This window comes from Hyperolius riggenbachi, chromosome 7 (assembly GCF_040937935.1).
Source record: "Hyperolius riggenbachi isolate aHypRig1 chromosome 7, aHypRig1.pri, whole genome shotgun sequence".
NCBI classification, from domain to species: domain Eukaryota; kingdom Metazoa; phylum Chordata; class Amphibia; order Anura; family Hyperoliidae; genus Hyperolius; species Hyperolius riggenbachi.
This window is the reverse complement of record NC_090652.1, coordinates 259729032-259748166: the sequence shown is the minus strand read 5'-3', so window position 1 is coordinate 259748166 and position 19135 is coordinate 259729032.

Genomic DNA, 19135 nt, shown 5'->3' with positions numbered 1-19135 from the left:
CTGAACAGTATACAGTAAAGGTACTTAAGATGCAGTGAGGTGGGTTCTCACTCAACACAACAGGTAGTTACACTTAGATGCAGTGAGCTGGGTTCACTCAACACAACGCTAGGTATATGCAGTGATGAGGTGGGTTAAGTAAACACAACAGGTACTGGGTAGTTAGATGCAGTGAGCTAGGTTCACTCAACACAAAGCTAGGTATATGCAGTGATGAGGTGGGTTAAGTAAACACAACAGGTACTGGGGTATATGCAGTACTGGGTAGTACAATGTGCAGCTCCCTGTCACACACACAGGCAGTCAGTCACTGAATGTGCTGGGCTGCTGGCAGTGGCACACACACTATCAATTAGCAAGGCTGTGCATGCAACAAAAGTGTCAGAAAAAAAAAATGTACAGGTTGAGCTCTGAAAAGAGCTGTTGCTGGGTGCTTTAAAAGCAATATTAATCAGTCAGGAACAAGCAAAGCAGCCTAGAACCTAACTAATCTGTCCCTAAGAGAAAAAGTCTGCAGCAGCTGTCCCTTTCCTCTCTCTAGCAGGCACACGAGTGACTGTAATGGCCGCCGGAGGCTGCCTTATATAAGGGGGGGTGGGGCTCCAGGGCTTACTGTAGCCTGAATGGCTACAATGTGCCTGCTGACTGTGATGCAGAGGGTCAAAGTTGACCCTCATAGTGCATTATGGGGCGAATCGAACTTCCGGAAAAGTTCGCCTGTCGCAGGCGAACGCGAACCCCCAATGTTCGCCTGGAACCGTTCGCCGGCGAACCGTTCGGTACACCTCTAATAGGGAGCCAGGAAATGTGGACTCCGGAGGTGCCGACTGAAGTTGGGGGACTTCCATGGGCGCCCATAGTACTTTTGGCTATGGGGAAAATTTGGGTGTCGGGGCTGCCCATTATGCAAACTGCAGCTACAAATAGGGGGCGCAAGCACTGCTAACATTAATTGATATTTTACTATCGGAATTGGCACTGCAAAATAGTAGAATATTGGTAAATTAACCGACTAGTGGCTATTTCTGGCACGAAAATTTCCCGGCACCCTTTATTGCATGTTCGCCCAAGATGCCTCATATAACTGCCTCAGCTGAGCTCCAGACCTGATGAAGGCGAGGATTCGCCGAAACGCGTTGTGACGCTGCCAGCACGCTCCAACCCTCCGGGTCAGCCACTTCCTGTCCCTTCCATCTGGACCACGATCTCCGCAGGCCACGGAGTACGTAGAAGGCGGCCCCCTCCCAGGGTTTCAGGAATAGGGCTTTGCCCTCAATTGATATGCTTTTATGCATCTACTTTCTAGTAAGTGCAATTGTTTTATGCGCTTTTTAATTTAAATAAATCTGTTTTACACTATGGAGCGCTCCTCCGCTTTTCCATTTTTTCAGCTGAGCTCCAGCCTGTGTACATACTGTAGTTTCAAGCTTAAAGTGAACCTGAGATGGCGGGGGGAACAAAAATATACATATCTGGGGCTTCCTCCATCCCTCTCCGTGCCAATAGCTCCCTCAACATCCTCCTCCTCCTCCTGGATCTTCTAAAGTTGGCCCTGAAATGTCCTCTGGTCTGCTGTGTACTGCGCATGCACGGCCTGGCCTCGCATGCCCCCAGTCGCGCATTAGTCGCAGAATGCTCCTAGCCACAAGAGAGCGACAGGGGAGTGCACACGTGGCCGGACTGCGCCTGCACTGACTGGCCCCAACTGGAGGATTTTCCAGGGCCAATTTCAGAAGATCCAGGAGGCGGAGGAGGACGGTGAGGGAGGGATTGGCATGGAGGGGGCTGGAGAAAGCCCCATGGTTGTATATTCCCCTCCCCCCTCTTCTCCACCAGCTCAGGTACACAGATGGTCGAGCCATGCTATTCCTGTGCATTTCAGCCACCCAGCAGAGGTAATACACACAATGTCTCACGAGAAAGAATTCCATTTATTTACTTCACAAAACACATTCAGGACTAGCCAGCCTATTTTGCACCAGAGCTGGTCATCAAGTAAATGGAATGAAAATGTGGTGACAAACTTACAAAAGCATAAGTGATGTGCAAATCTCACATTCTTTGGATTTCTGTGGAGGCTGGAATGAGCTTTACATTCTCTCTACCTGCTTAGATGGACTGTCTGTGGGTGGTGGGTAATTTTCCTTTTAATACTCAGTCTCCCAGCAACTGCAGAAAGAGCCGCCATTTCCTTTTTGTATATGCAACCAAATAGGGCAATCCAATAGGCAGGTGGTCTGGCAGTTGAAAGACCATGATCAACCTTCAGTGAATAACCATTGCATATCACAGTTAGTGAGGAATTGCTGGGCTGTCTGCTCAGAAAATAGTAAATAGGATATTGCACTTTTTGGGTGTTCATTTAAAAAAGGTGCCAGGATCATGCTGATAGTTAAAATATCAGTGATGTTATCAATATTTGATAACCTACAATATCCTACCTACACTTAACACTAACCCCCTGACCACGCCTAGTTCTAACCCCTGCACCTATGCCTAACACTACCCCTCTCCTCCCACCCATGTCTTTCACTAACCCCACCTACCCCTAACACCCCCCTACCTACACCCAACACTAAACCCCCTACCTATGCCTAACACGACCCCCCTAACCTACAGCAAATACTAACCCCCCCACCCAGCTATGCCTAACACTCACCTCCCCACCTACGCCTAATACTAACCACCACCACCTCCCCCACCCAGCTATGTTTATTGCTTACCAATAGCGAGCGCCGTTTCGTAGCCAGTGTGGGGTTCAGCTACATAATAGCCAAACCCCAGGCACCTTATTACTCAACCCACCACTACCTTCACTGATATATGTCGTTTGACTACAGGATGTTTGAACTGTTTGAAGGTGTTCTATCAGTAGGGTGGGAAAGCCACGCCAGCCTGCATGCTTTATCTCTGGCCCCATTGCCTGCATGGCAATGTAATTACACAGTGCAGAATGGTGCCAAAGGGGATCAAAGTGGGGGAGGAATGGCATAGGAAAAGGGAACAGGGGTGATGCCCTGCCCAGTCGCAGTGTGATCTTAGCCCTGCTTTGCCCCCCAGCCTAACCCACCCATCACTTAAAGCCAATTCTTATTCCAAAGTTACAGAACTGATTTGCCAACTTACCTTACCTTACGAGTGGTTCCAGCTTGCACCCGCCTATTGCACGCGCACCAGTGTCATTACTCTATTACATGGTATAGCAGTATGCCAAATAGCCTGATGCCATACCAATCTAGATCCTACAATGGTGCCCCTTATTCCAACACTTTGATCTAAAGGGGCTGATGCTGTGACACATTAGATCTGGTAATGGCACCCCCTGTGGCAGCCATATTTTCCTGTGTCATATTACGTCCAACATCGGCGCTGAACGGATAAATGCTAATGTCAGACATAGTCTGACAGAAGATAGTAAAGGGTAATGCAAACTTGAAATAAAACTAAACTGACGAGATAACAATATCTATCATCCTAATCCTGAATAGGCTATGCCTGGATTCCATAGTTTTATTTTGTGATTAAAAGTTAAAAATGCAGATTTAAACTTTTACTGTCTCAGCTGAATGACAACAGCTTTTTAATGTTTTTTGGCTCCCACCCAAACAAATTTTCAGTAATTGAAAATGGGGTTAATTCACAATGGACCTACGCACATTGTTTTTCGTCCATTGACTATAAATGGCAAATAGCAAAGCGGTGTCCACCATTTTTGCAAGATACGTTAAAAAATTAGCAAGTCAAAATGTTCTTCCTATGTACAATTTTAGGAGCACACTTGTATATACAGAATGGAAAATGTAGTGGGGTTAGGATCTACCATGAAGTCCTTTGCGATCTACCGGTAGATCACGATCTACCTAATGGGCCCCCCTGATATATCACATACAATAACAGGCAAGTGGGCAAATAAAGGGTGCAGCACTTGTTTGTCCTTGTGCATTATCTGCTTGCTTGCCTCTTATTTCATGTGTTATATAGTAAATTGACGTTCAGTTTTGAGTTGTATAACTCTACACTTGTAAATTGTTACTCATTAACTACCTCCTATTATTTCCATCTCAAAAACATTCCCAGGAGGCTACCAAAATGTCTCATCTTCTTGACTACTGTAGCATCCTACTCTGCAGTCTACCAAAAAACAGACTGGCACCTCTCCAGTCCCTACTAAACTCTGCTGCCCACTTCATCCACCTCTCCTCCCACTCTTCCAAGTCAGCCTCTCTCTGCCAATCGCTCTCATAGTTGCCAGTTACCCAAAGGGTCCAGTTTAGAGTTCTCACCCTGTCATATAACCTCATAGTGGCCGGGGCCTCCTCCAAGAGTGTCTTATTCTGCTGTCAGTTGTCATAGGAATGTGTACCGGTGTTAGTGATGTCTCAAACCGCACATCATCTATGTATGTATTTTCACTAGCGTTGCTGGATATCCTGATTGTACAGAGTCTTGAACTTCTCTAGTATCAATGCTCACTAATATTTGCTTTGTGTTATGTATAGCACTACAGAAGATGTTGGAGTTGGATATATATATATATATATATATATATATATATATATATATATATATATATATATATATATATATACTGTACAGTACTGCCCATAATTATTCATACCCTGACAAATTTTGACTTAAAGTTATTCAACCTTTTATTCAACCAAAGTGGGCAGCATGGTGGCATGGTGGTTAGCGCTCTCGCCTTGCAGTGCTGGGTCCCTGGTTCGAATCCCAGCCAGGTCACCATCTGCAAGAAGTTTGTATGTTCTCCCTGTGTCTGTGTGGGTTTCCTCCAGGCACTCCGGTTTCCTCCCACATCCCAAAAACATACAGATGATTAATTGACTTCCCCTTAAAATTGGCCCTAGACTGCAATACATACACTACACTACATAGACATAGGACTATGGTAGGGATTAAATTGTGAGCTCCTCTGAGGGACAGTTAGTGACAAGACTATATTCTCTGTACAGCGCTGCGTAAGATGTTGGCGCTATATAAATACTTAATAATAATAATAATAATAGGTATATGCAAAAAGATAATAAGACGATGTACAAGAGGCATTATTGTGGAAAAAAATTCTCAGCTTTTATTTACATTTGAGCAAAAAGTGTCCAGTCCAAAATTGTTCATTGTTCTCAATAATCAACAGAGAAGCCTTTATTGGCTATTACAGCAATCAAATGCTTCCTATAATTGCAGACCAGCTTTTTGCATGTCTCCACGGGTATTTTTGCCCATTCATCTTTAGCAATGAACTCCAAATCTTTCAGGTTGTAGTGTCTTCTTGCCATCGCCCTGATCTTTAGCTCCCTCCACAAATTCTCAATTGGATTCAAGTCAGGACTCTGGCTTGGCCACTCCAAAACGTTAATGTTGTTGTCTGCTAACCATTTCTTTACCACGTTTGCTGTGTGTTTTGGGTCATCGTCATACTAAAATGTCCACTGGTGCCCAAGGCCAAGTTTTTCTGCAAACTTTTGTTTCATCTGATAACACAAAAGACCAGAAGTCTTCTTCTTTGTCCAGATGAGCATTTGCAAAGGCCAAGTGAGCTTTTGTGAGCTTTTGTGTGCCTTAAGTGGCATTCTCCTCGGTCTGCATCTGTGGAACCCAGCAATGTGATCCTTGGATTCTTTTTCACCTCTTTCACTATCCTGGCTAGCACAGGTGTCACTTTTGGCTTCCGACGACGTCTTCTGAGATTTTCCACAGTGTGGAACATCTTGTATTTTTTAATAATACATGCACTGTAGCCACTGGAACTTGAAAACATTTAGAAATGGCCTTGTAGCCCTTTATTGACTTGTGAGCAGCCACAATGCGCAGCCGCAGGTCCTCATAGAGCTCCTTTGTCTTAGCCATGAATGTCCACAAACCAAATGCAGAAAGCTGCTGTTTTTCACCCGTTGAGTTGATTAAAACAGCTGTTCCCAATTAATGAGGGTAATTAGGACTTTAGAACAGCTTGGACTATTTGAAATGGTATAGAACTTTGGATTTTCCCACAGGCTGTGACAGTTTGTGAAGGGTATGAATAATTTTGGACTGGACACTTTTTGCTCAAATGTACATAAAAGTTGAGAATTTTTCTTTTACCACAATAATGCCTCTTGTACATCGTCTTCTTATCTTTTGTAAGAAACCTATGTCATTTCCCGTCAAAAAATTACTCACTGATTGAGTAAAAGTAAAAAGCCAAAATTTGCCAGGGGTATGAATAATTATGGGCAGCACTGTACATATGTGTATATATATATGTGTGCATGTGTGTGCGTGTGCGTGTGTGTGTATATAATTTTTTGTATGGACTTGAGCTTTAACTTGGCTAGAATGATGTGACTGTATATGCAAGTGCAACGTGTCTCATCCAGAAGCCAAAAACAGATGACTGTTTAAGCTAAAAATACCGCCGGCTTCTTTGTTTCTTGCCACTATGGTGAGCGTTCCGGATGCGTATTTGAAGCCTGTGCACAAGTCCCCGGATTTACACAGTTGGCAGCTGCAGAAAATAAGAAGCCCCCATGAAGGAGGTGGGATTATGTGTCTCTTAGCAAACACTTCTAATAATAGTGTTGTGCTTCATATCAGTCTGGAGGGTATCCAGTGGCTGGCAAGGGCTCGGAGACACAAACCTCTTGTATGTTCAAATTGCATGCTGTTCAGTTTTATTCTATAGGAATTGTTGCTTTATATGGGACACTGGTATCAAAGCAAACCTGAATGGAAAATAAACTTATGTGATAATTACTTATATGTCTAATACTGATGGTAAATAGAACATTAGTCTCATATTTGTATTTTCAGTTTAAGATCTGATTTTTTTGACTGAATTATAAACAGCAGCCATGACAGTCTGATGTAAAATTGGCGCCATTTTGCAGTAAGTAATGACCCTTCAAACTTTTCTGAGTTAAAACCTTGTTTTCTCATCAGATACAAATGTTTTGCCTTCTATTTACTTTTCAGCAGATCTGGCTAAGTTTAACTTTCTGTTTAGCTGCCTCATTTGCATAGGTCAAAACCTCTAGTTATACTGGAAAACACTTGCTATACTGGAAACTAGAAAGGGCCTTCAAATAATTTCTTAGTATGCCTAGTACTGTATGTACATACATCTGTTTATCTTTCATGTCACATGTAAGTTTAGGTATGTTACTTTTAACAATAGAAAAAGAAGTGTTAAGTGAGCTATATCTACTTAGGTAAGTATCTTTTTTATTTATTTTTTCCCTTCAGACTCACTTTACAGGAGGAGCTCACAATCTAACTCAGGCACATATTATCTAGCTGCGTTTCATTTGGAAGCAGGGAGAAGCCAAAAGACGACTCTCCCTGCGCTAGTTAATTGGAGAATAAAATAAATATATTCCCCTTCTGATTAACTAATTTCTTCCTTTGGACATGTAGTTTAGGGCCCGGCTATTGCCAACACCCGAATTACAGTAATTTTATCGTAATCCGGGCTGCGCTGCTATAGCCCTAATTAACATTACGGCCTACATCAGTTTCCAAATCAGGCCCATCTCTGAGTGGGTTCTGCAATGGCCTGACTTCATCTAATCTTATTACAGTCAGAGTCACATGTCCGACCATATTATTATTATGTACTTATACAGAACTGACATCTTCTTACAGAGTACATAGTCATCCAACTGCCTCAGCAAAGGAGCTGAAAATCTAATCCTACCATAGTCATAGTCTAATGCCCTACCATATTATTATTTATAATGATGTATTTATATAATGCTGACATTTCCTGCAGCACTTTACAAAGTACATAGTCATAATAATAATAAAAGTATTTTTACAGTGCTTTTCTCCCTGGGGACTCAAAGCGCTGTGACCATGCGTTCTGCAGTCTCATAGGCTCAGAGAAAGAGGTGGGGTTTTAGCCTTTTCTTAAAGTAATCCTGTAAGGAAGAACGTGCCCCTGGGAGGTACCTCAGGAGGGGGGAGCCTCTGGATCCTAATGAGGCTTCCCCTGTCCTCCACAGCCAGCTCCATCAAGCCCTGGTTTCCCAGCACTGATGCAGACCAAAACACAACCAGCAGTGCGCAGTAGCAGCTTCCGGCTCGGGCTCCGGCAGAAGTAGCTGAGCCCAACCAGGTCTGCTCTACTGTGCAGGCGCGAACCATCTGCATCTGTGCAGCAGAGTGGACCTGGCTATTTCTGCCGGAATGCCACTACTGAACCTGCTTCTTTTTAGGTTTTTTTTTTGTGTGTGTGTGTGTGTGTGTGGGCGGGGGGGGGGGGGGGGGTGTTCAGCACTGGATTGCGTCTATTTAGGAGGGAAGAGGAAGACTCTTTTGGATCCAGAGGCTTTCCCTTATAGGGACACTTTTCTCCCTACAGGTGCACTTTAAAGCTGAAAAGGAGCCTCTCGCACTGATTGTGGAAGTGAGTTCCATTGAGCAGGGGCTGCATGGGAAAAAGGCCTGTGCAGCAAATGTTTTTAAGTGGTTCCTGGGAATAACTAAATGTGTCTTATTTCCAGAGCGGAGGGTGCAAGGAGGGGTGGATAGTTCCAGTAGATCCGCTATATACTTGGGTCCCATGTGGCTTAGGGCCTTGAATATCAGCAGAAAGATCTTAAAAGGGATTCTCCATTTTACTGGCAACCAGTGAAGAGTTTGCAGTACTGGGGAGATGTGTGAGTTGGGGGGGGGTGGGCATTGGCTAGGAGTCTAGCTGCTGCATTCTGTACTAGGTGTAAGGGCTGCAGAACTTTATCTGGGGATCTGATGAACAGGGCATTGCAGTAGTTCAGGTGGGACAACCACATGGAGGAAAATGACACAGTGGGAAAGTCAGCTACATGGAGGACAGTGACACAGGTAGGGAGAGAAAGAGCTGGTTGGGTGCCGACACATACACAAACTTAGAGGATAATCTGGGCCTGACTGCAATGGCCCCAGAGCATATGGGCCCCTGTGCATTGTATGGCCTACTCAATCCCTGCAGTACGAAACCGAGAATGCCGTGTTGTGCTGGAATTTACCACCATTCTATCAAACAAACATGCAAATCAGGTGCTTGACTCAAGCCTGACTAGGTAAACCTGCTTGTTTCAGGGTTGTAATTCAGACTCTACTGGTGCCAGAAGATCAACAGGATACCAGGCAACTGGAATGGTTTAAAATAAAATAAATATGGCAACCTCCATTTCACTCTCACCTTGTGCGCGATCTCCTGCAAAACAGAACCCCAGGACTTTACGCCCATCAGCATGACGCGGTCAGCTAGTAGTTAAAGCAGACCTGAAATCAGAATTTCCTCTCTGCTCTAATAGATAGATACGCAATAGCATAATAACCTTTTTAAAAAAACAACATTGCTTTTTACAGCTGATACAAATCCTTCAATAAATCTGCAGCTGCAGTGTGTCTACTTCCTGCTTTCATGGAAGCAGTCATAGTGTTAACATTCTGTGTTTACATACTAGCTGCTCTGCTGTGTGAGGAGATTCCTGAGCTGACACAACTTAGAGATCAAATTATGGTGGTGAAGTGATAAGTCACAGATGAGGGGGAATAAGACTCACAACATCTACTCCCGTAGCAATGTATGATAGGGTGAATGAAAACCATATCATGTATATATTGCTGAACCTTTTTTTGTTTCAAGGGTTTTTATTGAATGAAATAGTAAGTACAAACATTTATACATCACAATGACCCCACACGTGGGGTAGGCTTATAGTACAAAGTTGTTATTCATAAACATAGCTTGACACAATAGGTACTTTATGAATGAATTAACATTTATCAATTCCTAAAAAAACATCGACCTATAAAGTGCTAAAGGAAAAGGCAATATCTTCATGGGGGTAGGAGAGGAACCGGGAAGGAAAGTGGAAGGGAAAGATGTAGGGAAAGGGAAAATAGGAAAGGGTATAGGTCGTACCATGGGTGGGTGTACCACTACCACTACATGCCAATGGTAACGGCCCAGGAGAAAAGAGGGAAAGGGGAGGGCCAAGGGGGAAGGGGGGGAAGGGGAGGGGATAGGTGTGGTGAGAGTTTAGCTGTCGAACATAACTTTCCTCTATAATAGAGATTTGTTATCAACACGATTTCTGCATATTCTAAAGCTGAACCTTTTTTCGATCATACAAGTGCATTAACACAGCAGAAATGATCTCAGCATGTGTGGACTGCTGTGACATTGCCGTGTGCTTTGTTGCTGTCTCCTTTATATGACTTTATCTCTGCTGTGAGTGTGCCAGATGTGCTGGGGCTGCTGGAGGTCAGCTTCCTAGGAGTCTCCAGCAGCTGCTCCTCATATCTTCAAACATTTAGCCAGATTGAGACATAGTTATTCTCCATTCCTGGGAATTATCAGGGTTTACTTCTGAGATTTGGGCTTTCAATGTATCTCATGGTTTGGCATTTATGTTTCTTCTCCCAGTCTCTGTGCTTACGGATACCTGAGGAGGGACGCTCATTCTGATTCGGTGGAATTGAAAATTTCCGCATTTCCAATTGGAACTCGGAAAACGGAAATCGGAAAGCAGAATTCTGCAGAAATCCAATTATCCGCAACTCTGTAATTTTAGCCTGATCACTGAACTCAGAAGCATTGGACCAATCAGGGAATGCAGTATTTTTCAGCAAAAATTTAATTTTAGACCAATCACAAGATTTTCCTTTTCTCCGATTTCCGTTTTTCCAATTTTTGTTCATTTTTTACATTCTCTGATGCAAAGAATGACTAATAAAATACACCTTGAACATTGTAAATTGGAAAAATCGGAAATTCCAAAAATTGGAAAAACTAATTATTTTCATTCGGACTTTCCACAAAATTGTAATTGGGCATCTGCGACCATCACTTTACCTGAGGCAAGGTCTCTTGTACAAAACTGAGGGAACAGGCATGTATGTGCAGCAATCCTCATTCCCACCACGGTCCTCATTCTCCTTCATACCCCTCCATTCCCTTGTAAAAAGCTTCCTTTTCCTCTTTGTTCAGACGCATCCCGACTCTCCTGTAGATGTGTATCGTGTTTTTTCTGGCAGTCTCCCTAGGAGGACACGCGCAGCTCAGAGCTGCCTTTATAGGTTAAGGAGGCGTGTCTGAGGTGTGTCAGCTGATTCCTGTGGTCAGCTGACACTTGCTGCAGGGATATTGCTGATTGGTCAGATTTCCCTGGGGGCTTGATCTGTGATCTATTCCTTCTATATAAGCCCAGTGCATTCAGTTACTCGCTGTCCATTATAGCTATCAGTACGCTGAGTGCTGGACCTTGCCTTGCTATTGTGCCTAAGTCAGCTCGTTTTTCAGAGCTATATATATATATATATGCAGACCCTGCCGATATATATGTACTTTAGTTAGATCAGTCTTGTATCTTGTATTTTATATTGTATATTCTCCTGATTGTTATCCTGTGTATGACCCGGCGTGCCCCTCACTTTGATTAGTCTCATCCTTCCTGTACTACAGACATCTGATACTCGGTTCTGACCTCGGCCTGTTAATGACTCTGTCTCTGCCTTATCCTCTCTGTACTGCAGTCATCTGATACTCGGTTCTGACCTCTGCCTGTTGACGACTCTGATTTTGTCTGACTCCTGGTACCTCTGTTTCTGATACGTGTATGACTTTTGGCTATCCTTGACTTCTCGATTTCTTTAGATCTGCTAAGTACCTAGTGCCCCAGGCCTTACATGTATCTTTTTTGTATTTAAGTTATTTGAGGGAGGGGATTTTAAGGTTAGGTGTCAGGAAGGGTTTTTTTGTGGTTAGTCAGGAAGGGGGTTTTAGGGTTAGGCATCAGGAAGGGGAATTTTGGGGTCAGGCACCACTGGGGGGTCTTAGTGTCATGAACTACCAGGGGAGGTGTTAGGGTAAGGCACCACCAGAGGGTTTTAGGGTTAGGCACCACTGGGGGGGGGGGGTTAGGATTAGGCACCGGTAGGGGGAAGGTTCTGTGTGAACAGAGGATTAGGTTTAGTTGTAGTTTACCAATGTTTTACAGTCTGTTTTATTACGACTGTAAATATTTATTTGTATTTATTATTGTAGACCATATTTTGCAATTTTGGCTTTATCCCGCGCCCTTTTTAATACCGTTTCTTTACCATATTTGTTATTGTAACTCAGATAAAGATGAAAAATGATTAAAAAAAACATTGTCATGGACGATATTTTAAAATTTCGCTTCACTTTTCCTGTCACCCTTATTTAACGTATGTACTTTGCATAGCGTACAATGTAACTTTTTGGCTCTGTTGCAATGCAGTTTGTTCCCCATGCAACTTATACAGTGTGAAATGGCCTGAAAACGTTGTGAGTCTTGTTGGATATTTAGAATCTTGCCTATGAATTATAGTTTGTATACTCTCCCAACTTATGTATTTTCTGAGCATTGGTTTCCCCCACAATGCAGAAACAAACTGCTAGATTTTATTTATTTCTTTAAAAAAAATGACCTCTAGAGCGTACTGGTTTTTTATATAATTGTGGTGGGTACCTTTGAGGGTAGGTAACCTTTGGGGTTGGTTCTGATAATAGCATTTCCACAGATCCCATAATGTAATGTCCTTGTTCTGCACGGCAGAAGGACCTTCAGCACATTTGTGGCATATAGCATTGCAAAAAATAATTTTAACTTCTCAAAAACTACCAGGGGATGAAGTAATTTCTGCTGTTATGATTTAGCAACAGTGACTGGGAGTCATCCAGAAATGTACCGCGTAGAGTTCCAAAAATCTAAGTTGTCGGATGATAATTCATTTATTATTTATAGGTTTCTTATTTTATTTAATCAAAGGAACCAAAATGAGATTTGGGTGGGGGTTTAGAAAGGTTGTTTAAAGTTATATTTCAAAAAATGGTTTAAATTGTAAAGGTAATTCCAGTTTTTTGTCTTAAAGGATATCAGCAGAAAATGTTCGGAAGCCTTCAGCTGCCCTAATTAAATAAAATTTGGAGTCTCTATTAAGGCGATTATAATTGACCTAATGCACGAAGAGAACTGACTCAACAAAAGGCAGATTCCTGGTGTATTTTGATAAACCAATTGATTTTTCTTTATACTGTTAAAGTGATATTACATTGGAAAACAGAAAATCTTAGTTTATAAGAGATTAAAGTGAACTTGTAGCAAAAGTGTTCAAAATACACGTAACACAAACTATATATTAAAACTGATGGGGGTGGAAGCTGTTGCAGGGGGGCCCGGGGGCTAGTGGGCCCCAGATACAGAGCACGGAAGTGAAAGTGTAACTTCTTGTGGCACCTGATGCATGTCCCATGACATGTAGAGACAGGAGCTGCAAGGAGCTACACTGTACAGTGCGGCTAAAGAGAGGAGTGAAGAGGACCTGTCGCTTGCTCTGCTAGTGGGTAATGTATGCTGCTTCCTCTGCCACACTCTGCTCGCTCGGGGATGGGGATGGGGAGGAGGGTGATTAGCTATCACAGGGGCCCGGGCAGCTCAGTGTTGCTGGGGGGCCTGCTATTTCTTAGTTACCACCCTGGAAACTGACACACTAAATCCCCAGTTCATACATTTTTGGTAATTCCACTCCCAGTCAATCATACATTATGTAATCCATTCGCAATTTCGTGTAATTTTCACATACAGTAAATTTGTGCCAACTTAGCAGTTAATATCAAAATTGCTACCTCTGTTAAGGGGAATAGTGGCAACAAGACAACAAAACTAAAAATACCTTGTAGTTTTTGGGAAAACTGATTTAAAAAATCCCCCCAATATAATAGTTTTTAAACTCAAAAAAATAACAGTTTAAAAAACTCAGAAAAAAGGAAAACATTTTTCCTTTTGCATATTTCAAATCAATAATATCAAAAACGACAAGGTCTTTTTGAAAAAAATGTTTTGACTTGTTCCAACTATTCTCAACATATGAAGCTAGAAATGTTTGTGATGCTAGCAAGTATGGGGGCTTTGCTATTAACCCCTAAAGTCGGCACAAAATTATGCAAAAATTATGTGACAATGTGAAATTACGGTTGATGATTACATTTACATACAAAATGAAGAACAATTTCCCCCAAATTTAACATTACGATTTGGCTTCGGAATTGCTGGTAGATGCTAAAGAGGAGACAGTCTATGAAATGCTGCAGCGTGAATTTCCACATTTTATTTGCAAAACTGCATACTCTTTACAAAACGTTTTTGTTTATGCATCATCAATTTAAAATAGTTAATAGCTATTACGGGAAGCACTAATTGTCCCAGGGGCACATAGAGCTACTTCCTCTGAGATTTCATTAAGGCTAATTACACAGGGTTGCAGTAGCATGGGATGTAACTCGCATAAAGAAGGAGCTGACCAATGTGCACCTTCAATGAGGAACTTGGTGCGTATCAACGTGTGTCATTCTAGCAACACACTGCATGTTCTGCGTTATAACAATGGAATCCAATTGCATCTCAGCACAACTGATGAGGTGTTAACTATTTGTAGACTTTGAATCACAGTGTGCAAAGCAGTGTCTGTCCCTCTTTTGGAGAGACAGTCCCTCTTTAGGAGCACTGTCCCTCTGTCCCTCTTTCCTCCTCATTTGTCCCTCTTTCAGGACTGTGTCCCTCTTTCTATGTAAATATATATATTTCTCTACTAAAAAATGTGTTTGACTGACTCTAAACTTTATTCCCATCCTTTAAATTGATACTGTATATTACTAATTTTGAAATGTTACTATAAAGGAAAATGAACTGGGATACTAAGGACCAGTGTGGTTTGAATTATAAAACAACATTTATCTTTATGGTATGCGTGACTAGGGGCGTAATCAGGGGTGTGGCGGGGGCGTGGCTTGAAGAGACACTGAAGCGGAAAAAAATTATGATATAATGAATTGGTTGTATAGTACGGATAATTACTAGACTATTAGGAGCAAAGAACATATTCTCATATTTTTGTTTTCAGTTACATAGTGTTTTTTTGTAACAATGCATCATTGTTTAATATTAGCATTTTACACACATCTCAGCATTCTAAATGATTTTTACAGAGCAGGCTGTGAACTTTTGACCTGTCCTGGGCAGAAGAAAAAACAATATAGTGACAAACAGTTGAGATAACAACCTTCAGAAGTCATACCTTTGAAAGTCCTGGAGCTCAATGGCTTATTTGCATAGATAACAATTGGAGTTTTTTTTTTAACTCTTCCTGCACTGGAAACAATATTAGACTTATGTTTCTGCTCCTAATGTTTTATGTCCTGGCTGTACTACACATACAAACCATTATATCATAATTTTTTTTCGCTTCAGTGTCTCCTTAAGTGTCCCTTTTTCTCATCTCAAAAAGTTGGGAAGTATGATGCAATGTTAAGGCAGTGTGAAAAAAAGCCTCCTTGACCTAATTGCAGCTTTCTTTTACTCTGTTGAGTATACCACGTCCTGATTTGATGATGACATCATCAAGCTGAAATCCAGTGCATAATTCAGAGGAGTGCAGGTACAAGAACACTGCAGTTTTCCTTGGAATAAGGAAAGGTGAGGTACTACCACGGATACTGAGCACTAGCAAACGCCAGTTAGAGAATTTACCACCAGTCTCCTGTGTGAAAGAGGGCGTTATATAGGGGCCACTGTAGAAGACCCTGCAGAGGGGCCAATATAGGAATCTGATTTTTAACCTATTTTTTAACGTAGTTTCTACGTCCAGGAACCATGCGCGCTGCCGCTCGCTCCCGCGGCCGATCGCGCGCGTGCACGCGCACTCCCGGCCGCGGATTCGGTAGCCAGGGAATCAATGTATCGGGCTATGGTGCCCGATCATTGATTCCTCTCCCCCGCTGAAAAAGCGACAGCTTCTCTCGGAAGCTGCGCCTTTTCTGGCTGTTCCCTCCCCGATGCGTCATTCTAAGCGTGGGCTACTCTTAGAGTGACGTCATGTAAACAAACTCATGGCCGCCATCTTGTGGCCAAAAAGTAATACTACACCTGTAAGAAAAAAAAATAAAAATAAACACACATTTACATTATAAATCTATTGTTTACCTCCCACCCTCCCAAAACTACCCAAATAAAATGTTTACTATAAAAAAAAACATTACAATAAAAAAAAAAAACATGTAAATATTTACCTAAGGGTCTAAACTTTTTAAATATGAATGTAAAGATGAAATATTTCTATATTTTTTTTTATTTTAAACTTGTAAATAGTGATAGATGCAAAATGGAAAAAATGCACCTTGATTTCCAAATAAAATATTGTCGCCATACATTGTGATAGGGACATAATTTTAACGGTGTAATAACCGGGACATATGGCCAAATACAATACGTGAGTTTTAATTATGGAGGCATGTATTATTTTAAAACTATAATGGCTAAAAACTGAGAAATAATGAATTTTTCCATTTTTTTCTTATTCTTCCTGTTAAAATGCATTTACAGTAAAGTGGCTCTTAGCAAAATGTACCCCCCAAAGAAAGCCTAATTGGTGGCGGAAAAAACAAGATATAGATCAGTGCATTGTGATAAGTAGTGATAAAGTTATAGGCTAATGAATGGGAGGTGAACATTTCTCACGTGAAAACGACGGAACCTGAATGGGTTAAGCTGTATACAGATTCAAAGTCTATGACCAGTTCACCCCTCATCAGTAGCGATGATATTTGACACAACGGATTCCTTTGTTCAAAGCAGAACATGCAGTATGTTGCTAGAGTCACCCACACAGATGTGCACAGTGTTAAGGTAGCCATATATAAGGTAGCCATTCGACCAAGAGATCAATCTATCTCTAATCTAATCTAATTAGAGAGAGATCTGTTGGCTGCCCATACAACACAGGCTGATTTCCGATTGATTTCAGTAGCGATTTCTGCTGGGTCCGCCGCCTTAACGATGCCTCCCTACTGTATAAATGTGCAAGCCCCCTTCCCCCCCATGCGGTGCCCAACGGTCTTCTGAATCCCATGTACTACATTAGCACTATGCATGCCGCCGCTGTATAGCACATGGCATGTGTGTGACTACACTAAAACGCCATTTATACCGCTAATAGAAGAGCAGGTTCGATACATCGAGATGAAATTGGTCGCATGTCGATTGGGCATGCTCTTGGCGTCACTGTTTTTCATCCGATTCAATATTAATTATTGAAACGGATGGTTGATCGGCCGCTAAGTCGAGAGATGTAAGGCTGCCTCTGTTAAGTTACCTCCTCTGTAGTTATTTTTACATGCAGTTAAATTAACAGCCTGTCTTTAACTTTAGAATTCTGGAGTTACGTTAAAGAGACTCTGTAACATTAAAAAGATCCCCTGGGGGGTACTCACCTCGGGTGGGGGAAGCCTCCGGATCCTAATGAGGCTTCCCACGCCGTCCTCTGTCCCACGGGGGTCTCGCCGCAGCCCTCCGAACAGCCGGCGACTGTGCCGACTGTCAGTTCAATATTTACCTTTGCTGGCTCCAGCGGGGGCGCTGTGGCGGCTTTCCGTTCCGAACTACACGGAAATACCCGATCTCATTCGGGTCCGCTCTACTGCGCAGGCGCAGGAAACTTGCGCCTGCGCAGTAGAGCGGACCCGACGGCGATCGGGTATTTCCGTGTAGTTCGGAGCCGACAGCCGTCAGAGCGCCTGCGCAGGAGCCAGGAAGGTAAATATTGACGTCACCGCTGCACGGACTCCACGGAGGGCTGCAGCGAGACCCCTGACGGATGGAGGACGGCATGGGAAGCCTCATTAGGATCCGGAGGCTTCCCCCACCCGAGGTGAGTACCCCCCAGGGGATCTTTTCATGTTACAGTTCCTCTTTAAGGATTGAAGAGTTCACTTCAGAGATCTCTCCTTAACTTATAGACAGAAAGGTTTTACCTAAGGTGGCCATACATGGTACAATTTTAAACATTTTTCGATTAGATAATTTAGTTCGATTATTCCGTTAGATCGAGTATAAAGATTTTTCTCACATGTCCGATCCGATTTTTCTCGAAGAAACGGGATAATCGTTCGAATTTCTTGATCGAAAAAAAAATATATTTACAACTTTCATTCGATTCGATCATATAGATTGAATAAACAGGATAATGGAACGTTTTTATTGTACCATGTATGGCCACCACTAGGTTTACCTGAGGTAAAATGTTTTCTGAATACTACATGCCTTTAGAGATGGCCCGAACAGTTTGCCGGCGAATGGTTCCCGGCGAACTTCGGTGGTTCGCTTTTCCGAAAGTTCAATTCGCCCCCATAGTGCATCATGAGGGTCAACTTTGACCAGCAGGCAGATTGTAGCCAATTAGGCTACACTCCCTCCTGGAGCCCCCCCCCCCCCCCCCCACCTTATAAAAGGCAGGCAGCATCAGGCATTGGACTCACTCGTGTGCCTGCAGTAATTAGAGAAGTGATAGCTGCTGCAGACTCTTATAGGGAAAGCTTAGTTAGGCTCTTGTAGGTTTGTTAGCTTGCGCCTGGCTGATTGTTATTGCTAAAAAAGCACCCCTCAACAGCTCTTTTATGAGCTAATCTTGTTCTTGTGAACTATTTTTTTTGTGTGTGTGTGTCCCACTGACACTTGTGTTGCATAGACAGGTAATTCCTACTGTGTGTGTGCTACTGCCAGCCAGGCCCAGCACATTCAGTGACTACCTGTGTGTGGCAGGTGCACATTGTAATACCCATCACTGCCATACCCATACCTACTACCTGTTGTTCACTTCAGTGCACCCACCTACCTACGTGAGCGCATGCAGTGTCACTGAGCAGGTCCGGTACCTGTCTGTGTGTGACAGGTGCACATTGTAATACCCATCACTGCATATACCTACTACCTGTTGTTCACTTCAGTGTACCCACCTACCTTCGTGAGCGCACGCAGTGTCACTGTGCCTGTCCAGTACCTGTCTGTGTGTGACAGGTGCACATTGTAATACCCATCACTGCATATACCTACTACCTGTTGTTCACTTCAGTGCACCTACCTACCTTCATGAGCGCAGGCAGTGTCACTGTGCCTGTTTGGTACCTGTCTGTGTTTGACAGGTGCACATTATAATACCCATCACTGCATATACCTACCTGACAGTCACTGTTGTTCTATGATTGAGCTACCACAGCCCGGCGACCATATGGGCTTGAAAACCGCCACGGCCTGCACTCTGGCCATGGTGCGCACCAGTCCAGCACGGCCGT